The 9,259-nt window shown below is 35.9% G+C and overlaps 1 non-coding gene across 1 annotated transcript; it reads right to left on the reverse strand.

The window, feature by feature from the left end:
• Window positions 1-2,569: 2,569 nt before the first annotated feature.
• On the reverse strand, window positions 2,570-2,676 carry LOC133792879 (small nucleolar RNA R71). The gene has a single exon (XR_009874350.1). It is a non-coding gene; the product is annotated as a small nucleolar RNA R71 (small nucleolar RNA).
• Window positions 2,677-9,259: the final 6,583 nt, after the last annotated feature.

A 9,259-nucleotide genomic window follows, 5' to 3' on the forward strand; every position in this document is an offset into this window, starting at 1 on the left:
GATTCCTAGCTAGTGTGGTGGATACCACTAAGGTCGTGTTAGTGGGACCAGGACAGACCGGACTAGTCTGTGAGTTTCTTGATGTGTTCCCAGAAGATCTACCAAGGTTACCTCTATACAGGGAGATATAGTTTGTGATTTAATTAGCGCCAGGGACAGAGCCAATGTCTAGGGTACCTTGTAGGATGGCTCTAACAAAGCTGAAGGAATTAAAGGTTCAGTTACAGGGTAGACGGTATTCTCCAAGGTAGATCTTCGATCTGGTTATGACTAGCTGAGGATCAAGGAGAAGGATATACCGAAGACTAAATTTGTATCAGATATGAGTATTATGAGTTCTTAATTATGTCATTTGGATGGACTAATACTAATAACTCTTTAATAAAGAGTTAATTCATGTGCTTTTGAACTTATAATTGTGGAAAAATCGTGGGATATGTTATTTTATTTTTAGCTTTTGTAGCTAACTTTAGTGTTTTTATGATCTTACTTAAGTTTAATTATTTTTGTAGTTTTTAAAAGCTAATGAGTTAAAGGTAGTGATAAACGAGTGTTAGACTTGTTTATCTATGTGTTTTTCCAGTAAAGTATTAGGTATTTGTTTTGTTTTGTTCTATTTTACGCTTGTTTTTATATGTTTTCAAGCGTCGAAGGGATTAGGTGACTTAGGTGTGGAAACATAGTGGAAAAACTGACAAAAAGACAAAAATTGGTGGAAAACTGTGTTTCGGAGCACTTCATGCAACCGCAGGAAGGGTGTCTTGTGGCCGCAATTCCAGCAGAGTTTTGGCATTTCTAGAGCATTCCTGCGACCGCAGGTTATGCCTAGAAATGTGAAAAACACAGATTTTTAAGGAAGGGAAAAATTGGACTTTTGGAGGGCCAAATGAAAAAACCTAGAATACACAAAAGAAGGCATCAGCCGTAATATGAAGGAGCATCAATTTTGGGAAAGAAAAACCAGAGGAAGAGTCAAGGAGAACCAAAAACTCAGCAAGAAGAAGGAGAAGGAAGAAGCTAGCTCAAGCATCACTTTGGATTTGTTCTTCTTTCTATTTCTAAACTCCATTTTGACATTTTCTTAGTGATTGCTAAATATGAATATTATGGGTTTTTTTGATTATGGATTAATGTTTATGAACTCAGCCATGAACTAATTTTTAGATGGCTTGAATTGTTTATGAACCCTATGTTATAGTCTATCAATTTCTTGCACTTTATTTTAGTAAAATCTCATTTGTTCATTCAAGTGTGCTTATATTAATTTCTTGTTGTTGTTTGGCAAGTAATGGCAAGTTTTTTAATTATGTTTAATTTTGGAAAGATCAAATGTAATGGGAAGAACTTGGATGAGATAAGTCATAACCTAGGGTAGGTTATGTTAGTAAGTAACATAGGGATATGTTATTTGCCTTGTGTAACTTTTGAGAATTAAACTTTGATTTGCATTCTTAAATCTAATTTGGCATAGGAATATGTTAAATTAGGTAGAAGAATTAATGTCATAAAATTTGGGAAAGTTTTATGAGTGTTTAAATGAATTCTTGTTAACCTGGGAGTTTCGCTAGAATATTGCTGCCGCAATCTGTCCGCAATTTGTTCAGGATGATTAATATAGGGGAATTCAATAATTCAAGTCCATTTTGCAATCCATATATTTCTCTCAAATTTCTTGTTCAGTTCAGTTTTTAATTTCAGTATTTCCATCTTTCTAATATTTTGCTTAGCCTATAAACAATCCATTTGCATTTTAGTACTTATAAGTTGTTTAGTAATTGTTCTGCTTATTTTTCTATTTTGCAATCCCTATGGAGACGATTTACTTATCATTATATTAGTTGTGTGATTACGTGCACTTGCGTATTTAAAATCAAATATTTAATTTATCACTACAAGTTTTTGGCGCCGTTGCCGAGGATCGGAATTAGATATTTTAGTAATATCAATTACTTGCAATTTATTTTTTTTCTTTTGTTGAGCTGATTTTGTTTGCTTGCTCTTGTGTTTTCTGAGGTGATTTACTATATGAATGAGCAAGAAGACATTGAACTAGCTCCTATTGACCCTGAAATTGAAAGAACAATTAGTAGAAGACTAAGGGAACAACGGGCTCAAAATCGCCTTAATATGGCTGAAGAGGTTGAAGGAGTTGAGGGTGCTAATAATGTCAATAACACAATTGCTATGGCTGATGATAGAGAGAGAGCCATAAGGTAGTAAGCTGCCCCCATGTTTAATGAGCTCAATCCGGGCATTGTTAGGCCTAAAATCCAAGCACCCCAATTCGAGTTAAAGCTCGTGATGTTCCAAATGTTGCAAACAGTGGGTCAATTTAGTGGGCTGCCTACTGAGGATCCTCATCTTCATCTTCGTTCATTTTTAGAGGTGAGCGATTCTTTCAAGCTACAAGGAATGTGTGACGAGGCCCTAAGGTTGAAATTATTCCCTTTCTCTTTGAGGGATCGAGCTAGAGCTTGGCTTAACACCCTTCCTCCCGACTCGGTGAATACATGGAATGAATTGGCTAAAAAAATTCTTGATGAAGTACTTCCCTCCTACCAAAAATGCCAAGTTTCGCAATTAAATTATGTCATTTGAGGAACTGGAAGATGAATCATTTTGTGAAGCTTGGGAGAGATTTAAGGAGTTATTGAGAAAGTGCCCACACCATGGGATCCCGCATTGTATACAAATGGAAACTTTCTACAATGGGCTCAATTCTTCCACTTGTATGGTGTTAGATGCTTCAACTAATGGGGCTATTCTCTCTAAGTCCTATAATGAAGCCTATGAGATTTTGGAGAGGATAGCTAGCAACAATTATCAATGGTCCAATGTTAGAGCCTCAACAAGTCGAAAAGTGGCTGGTATTCTTGAAGTGGATGCATTGACATCTTTAACAACTCAATTTTCATCGATGACTAACCTTCTCAAGAATATGAGTTTGGGGGGAATGGTACAACCAGCTGCTATGGGACAAGTTGCCAATGTATCTTGTGTTTATTGTGGAGATGGGCACACATTTGAGCATTGTCCTTCGAATCCAGCTTCAGTTTTCTATGTGGGAAATCAAAATGCCAACCGTAATAACCCATATTCGAACTCTTATAATCTGGGGTGGAGGCAGCATCCAAACTTCTCATTGGGGGGGGGGGGGGGGGAGGTCAAGGAGCTAGTTCAAGTGGAGCACCAATGCAAAACAAGCCTACATATCCACAGGGGTTTTCTGAACAACAACCAAGAGCTAAACCACCCCCTCCTCGAGTGTCTCAATCCAGCTCTTTGGAGTGTTTAATGAAGGAATATATGGCCAAGAATGATGCTATGATTCAGATCCAAGCGGCATCCTTGAGGATCGTAGAGATTCAATTAGGGCAGCTAGCTAATGAGCTAAGGAATAGACCACAAGGCACCTTGCCTAGTGATACTGAAAATCCAAGGAGAGATGGTAAGGAGCATTGCAAGGCGATCACTTTGAGGAATGGTAAAAATCTGGAGTTGAATGAGGATAACCCTAAGAGAAACAGCGAGCCCACTTCAATCCAAAGTAGTGTGGAAAAGGAAGAAAACGTTGTGAGTTCGAAAATGTCAAATGCTGATCCTGAAGCAATTGTTGCAGCAATTCCTCAGCAAAATGCAACAAAGAAGCCTATGAGCAAGCCACCTCCACCATTTCCTCAACGTTTTCAAAATCATCAACAAGATGGTCAATTCGGATGATTTTTGGATGTTTTGAAACAACTTCACATCAATATACCGTTGGTGGAAGCTTTGGAGAAAATGCCTAACTATATGAAGTTTTGAAGGATATTTTAACTAAGAAGAGGAGGCTTGGAGAATTTGAAACGGTGGCTTTGACTGAAGGTTGTAGTGCTATATTGAAAAATAAAATTCCTCCTAAATTGAAAGATTCGGGCAGCTTCACAATTCAAATTTCTATTGGGGGACGAGAAGTTGGTAAAACTCTTTGTGATTTTGGAGCTAGTATTAATTTGATGCCCATGTCCATTTTTAAGAAGTTGGGAATTGGAGAAGCAAGGCCAACTACACTCACCTTGCAATTGGCTGACCGTTCTATGGTGCATCCGAAGGGAAAGAATGAAGACGTCCTAGTAAAAGTTGACAAGTTCATTTTTCCGGCGAATTTCAATATTCTTGACTATGAGGAAGATAAAGATGTACCGATCATTTTGGGGAGACCATTTCTTGCCACTGGGAGGACGTTTATAGATGTTGAAAAAGGAGAGCTCACCATTTGAGTTCAAGATGAACAAGTCACATTCAAGGTTTATAATCGTATACGCTTTCCTAATGATGTTGAAGCTTGTTTGGCCATAAGTGCTTCTAACTTCAAGTTAATTGAAAAGATGCATGGAAAGTATAGCAATGGAGTCAAGAAAAAGGTCTCTTTTGAAGAAATTTAGAAAGGTGGGGAGCCATGGATAAGTAAGGAAGAAGAACCATCTCATTCTCCAAAGCTACCGAAGAAAAAGAAACATAGTAGAAAGCCCCAATCACAAATTTTGGAAGTTGGGAATAAAGTGTTTTTCTCAAACTCTCTAGTGAAATCAAGGTGTGATGGTGGGCTCTTAGTGAGCAAGGTGTTTCCCAATGGTGTAGTGGAATTATATGATGAGCATTTGAGAAGAGCATTTAAGGTAACAAGGAAAGTAGCAAAGTTTGGGGGAAGTGAGGTTGAGCAATACCAAACCTCAGTTTCTTTGAAAGATCCTAAGAAAAAAAATGAAGTTTGGGTTGCTATGGTTTTTGGAAGATTCATTTGTAAAGCAACTCAAAGAAAGAATAATAAAAATGCACTGAAAAAAAATGAAAAAAATCAATCAATAAAAGAAAAGAAAACACAAAAAAATATATGTATAAATATATATGTGTTTTTAATTATTTTTATTTTCAGTTTTAATTTTTAGAATTTTAATTCCATGTTATTGTGATGTTTTTGGAGTGGTTTTATGTGTATTTTGGTGTTTCAGGTGTCAAGAAAGTAAGCAAATGGTGTTTTGGTAGTAACTTTGGGGGTCTGATGGTTTTGTGAAAGTTTTGCTTCAGCAAACTACAGGCAAATATTTCTGAAAAAAAGGGAGTTACGTTAAATATGGGTTGCTAAAGCAAAACTTTGGCAAAATGGTGGCAATCTGGTTAGGCAAAAGTTCTGGGTTGTGGGTTCATTATAAAAACATATATTTATATATAATACTATATATTTATATATACAAAAAACATACAATATATATATTACTACATTTATATATACAAATATATATAATATATATTACACGAAATATATATATTCTATAACAAATACGAAAAATATATATATGTATATATATTATCAGTAAAATATATATTATATAGAGCATATATGTATATGTATATCTATTATCCTAACCCATTTTCTTTTTCCAATCCCTTCACCCTCTGCTCAAATCACCTTCATTCTTTCCATCACCCTCACTGCCACCCAGGTCCCTGAACCTCACCATCCACAGCCCCCTTCACACGGCCCATTCCATCATCATCACCGTCATTCAACCTTCAGCCCACGAACACCAACGAGAAGCAAAATCTTATCATTAAAATTGCCTCTACGGAGACCCATTGCCTTGTGGGGACCCAAGCACACCACCACCAGACCCCTTCGACCCTTCGACCCTTTCAGCCCACGACCACTCGACGACAAGAGAGATAGTGAGCAAGCCTCCCATCACCAAACCACGACCCCACGCCACCGAAGGCCCATTTTCCCATTTGGTCAGCCGCAACTCCAAGTCGCGGCACCTTGGCGCTAAGTAGGTCACACGCCATACAAAAGTTGGCTTTCCTAGCCATCACCTTCCGCACCTCACAGCCGCACCCCCAGTTCGAGCCTAGGCGTCTCCCAGCCTTACCCTAGCACTGAGTGACCCAGCTGCGCATCCTTTGAGCAAAGCCTACATATTCGTTGAATGAGAAATTTTGAACTGTACTCCCCAATTTAATTTTGTTTATGTCTGTTTCTTTGTATTCTCTGTTTTAGGTGTAATTCTTACTTATTGGAAATTTTTTGTGTTATGTTATACTTTGTTCTCAAGTGTTGATAATGAATTTTGTGTTTTTTGTGTTGGGTGCTCTGTGTTGAACTTAGTTATGTTTCTTTGGTGAATTTTGTGTAGTGAGCACCACAATTTGAGTAATTTGCCTTGTGTTTTGTTGCTAGGAAGGTACTTTGTTGGTATAGTTATCTTTGTTGTGTTTTTAGTTTGTGTTTATCTTTGCTTTTGTTAGTGTTTAACTAGGGGGCTTGATGACGACTTTGCAAACTTTAAAAAATATATATATATATAATCAATCTGAGTTGTAGCTGAATGTCTTTCTTTCTTAAATTTTAAAATAAATTCTTTGGGTGTGAATGTTGCTTGCAATTGGTTGATGAGAGTGTTTCTCTTTTTAGTATGTGCATAGCTTGATTAAACAATTTTGAGACCCTAGAAAGAGCTAGTTTCTTGTTAGAGCTTAAGTTTCTAGAATTACTTAGTGATTTTCCTTAAGGCGAAATCCTAGACAACACCACACCGATGAAATTATTTAGGCCATCTTTGGACTGTTTGATCCTTTGAAGCCTACCTTGTATGCATTGTTATCCCTAATCACCCCATTGAGCTTAAGTGTCACTTTTCTTTCTTAGCCACTCATTAGCCTAGCTTTATATATGTATATATAAACCCCTCTTTTCACCGCACCATTTTAGCACCTTGATCTTTATAGGATTTATTTGTTGTTCATTTTGGGGGGTTGAGAGGAATTGATTGTGAGAGAGAAAATTGTGTGAGCGTTTTCCTTTTCTTCTTTTGCTTGTTTTCACCATTGGGGACAATGTTGATTTTAAGTTTGGGGGGAGAGTGTGTTCTCAAATTTCTTTTTCTTTTGCCATCTAATTGTTAATTTTCATTCTAAAAAAAATAAAGAAGAAAAAAAAATCAAAGAGTGCACCCCCTTGCATCAAAGCATTTAAAAAAAAAAAAAAAAGCAAAAAGTGTGTATGTTTGTAAATAAGTTTGGCGGTGTAATTCTTCTAATAAAAGAAAAAGTTGTTTAGTTTTTGTCCTTGTCTTTGTATGTTAGCAATAAAGGCTAGTGGCAAGATTTATATTGTGTTCTGGGGTTTTCTTTGGGAGAAATTAATGTGTGCATTTATGTAATTAGGTCCTAGAAATATTGAGGTGTTTAGGTTGATTTGAGCCAAAATTTATCTATTTTATCCTACCTTCACCCTAGCCTATTATTACAAGCTTCATAAAGTCCTATTGATCTTTGGTGTGGTGTTTGTCTACATTAGTGGAGAGGGAATCACTAAGTAACTTATGGACACATTATTTAAGTTTGAGGACCAAGGTCTAGCTTGACTTTTTGGTGATTGAAATTGTTTAGGAAAAGCTATGCATGCACTAAAGGGTGAAACACTTGATTCATAATTTGGCAGCAACATTAACGCTTGAAGAATTTAGTTTAAAACTTGTGAAAGATTGAATTTCAGCTTCTCTTATTCAAAATAAAATTTCCCAAGGGCCTTCCCTTTTTTTTACCATTGGCATAGCAAAGTTTGTCCGCTGTTATCGTGATTTGTCTTTTTTATTTCCTTGTCTTTTGGTTATTTAGCTTGTGCCTTTTGTGGCTTTTGTTATTTGTATTTTGTTTTTAGACTCATCACTCGAGGATGAGTAATGTCGTAAGTTTGGGTGTGTGATAACTCTTGAATAAAGAGCTATTTTATGTGCTTTTGAACTTATAATTGTGGAAAAATCGTGGGTGGTGTTAGTTTATTTTTAGCTTTTGTAGCTAACTTTGGTGTTTTTATGATCTCACTTAAGTTTAATTATTTTTGTAGTTTTTAATAGCTAATGGGTTAAAGGTAGTGATAAACGAGTGTTAGACTTGTTTATCTATGTGTTTTTTCAGTAAAGTATTAGGTATTTGTTTTGTTTTGTTCTATTTTACGCTTGTTTTTTTTATGTTTTCAGGTGTCGAAGGGCTTAGGTGACTTAGGTGTGGAAACTTAGTGGAAAAACTGACAAAAAGACAAAAATTGATGGAAAACAGTGTTCTAGAGCACTTCCTGCGACCGCAGGAAGGGTGTCTTGCGGCCGCAATTCCAGCAGAGTTTTGGCATTTCTAGAGCATTCCTGCGACCGCAGGAATGACATCCTGCGACTGCAGGATATGCCTAGAAATTTTTGAAAAAACTATTTTTAAGGAAGGGAAAAATTGGACTTTTTGGGGGAAAAATGAGAAAACCTAGAATACATAAAAGAAGGCATTAGCCGTAATATGAAGGAGCAACCATTTTGGGAAAGAAAAACCAGAGGAAGAAACAAGGAGAACCAAAAAATCAGCAAGAAGAAGGAGAAGGAAGAAGCTAACTCAAGCATCACTTTGGATTTGGTCTTCTTTCTATTTCTAAACTCCACTTTTACATTTTCTTAGTGATTTCTAAATCTAAATATTATGAGCTATTTTGATTGTGGATTAATGTTTATGAACTCGGCCATGAATTAATTTTTAGGTGGCTTAAGTTGTTGATGAACCCTATGTTATGGTCTATCAATTTCTTGCACTTTATTTTAGTAAAATCTCCTTTGTTCATTCAAGTGTGCTTATATTAATTTCTTCTTGTTGTTTAGCCAGCAATGGCAAGTTATTTAATTATGTTTAATGTTGGAAATATTAAATGTAATGGAAGAACTTGGATGACACAAGTCATAATCTAGGTTAGGTTATGTTAGTAAGTAACATATGGATATATTATTTGACTTGTGTAACTTTTGAGAATTAAACTTTGATTTGCATTCTTAAATCTAATTTGGCATAGGAATATGTTTAATTAGGTAGAAGAATTAATGTCATAAAATTTGGGAAAGTGTTACGAGTGTTTAAATGAATTCTTGTTAACCTGGGAGTTTCGCTAGAATATTGCTGCCGCAATCTGTCTGCAATTTGTTCAGGATGATTAATATAGGGGAATTCAATCATTCAAGTCCATTTTGCAATCCATATATTTCTCTCAAATTTCTTGTTCAGTTCAGTTTTTTATTTCAGTATTTCCATCTTTTTAATATTTTTCTTAGCCTAAAAACAATCCATTTGTATTTTAGTACTTATAAGTTGTTTAGTAATTGTTTTGCTTATTTTTCTATTTTTTAATCCCTGTGGAGACGACTTACTTATCATTATATTACTTGTGTGATTACATGCACTTGCGTATTTA

The sequence above is a fragment of the Humulus lupulus genome, chromosome 7, assembly GCF_963169125.1.
Source record: "Humulus lupulus chromosome 7, drHumLupu1.1, whole genome shotgun sequence".
NCBI classification, from domain to species: domain Eukaryota; kingdom Viridiplantae; phylum Streptophyta; class Magnoliopsida; order Rosales; family Cannabaceae; genus Humulus; species Humulus lupulus.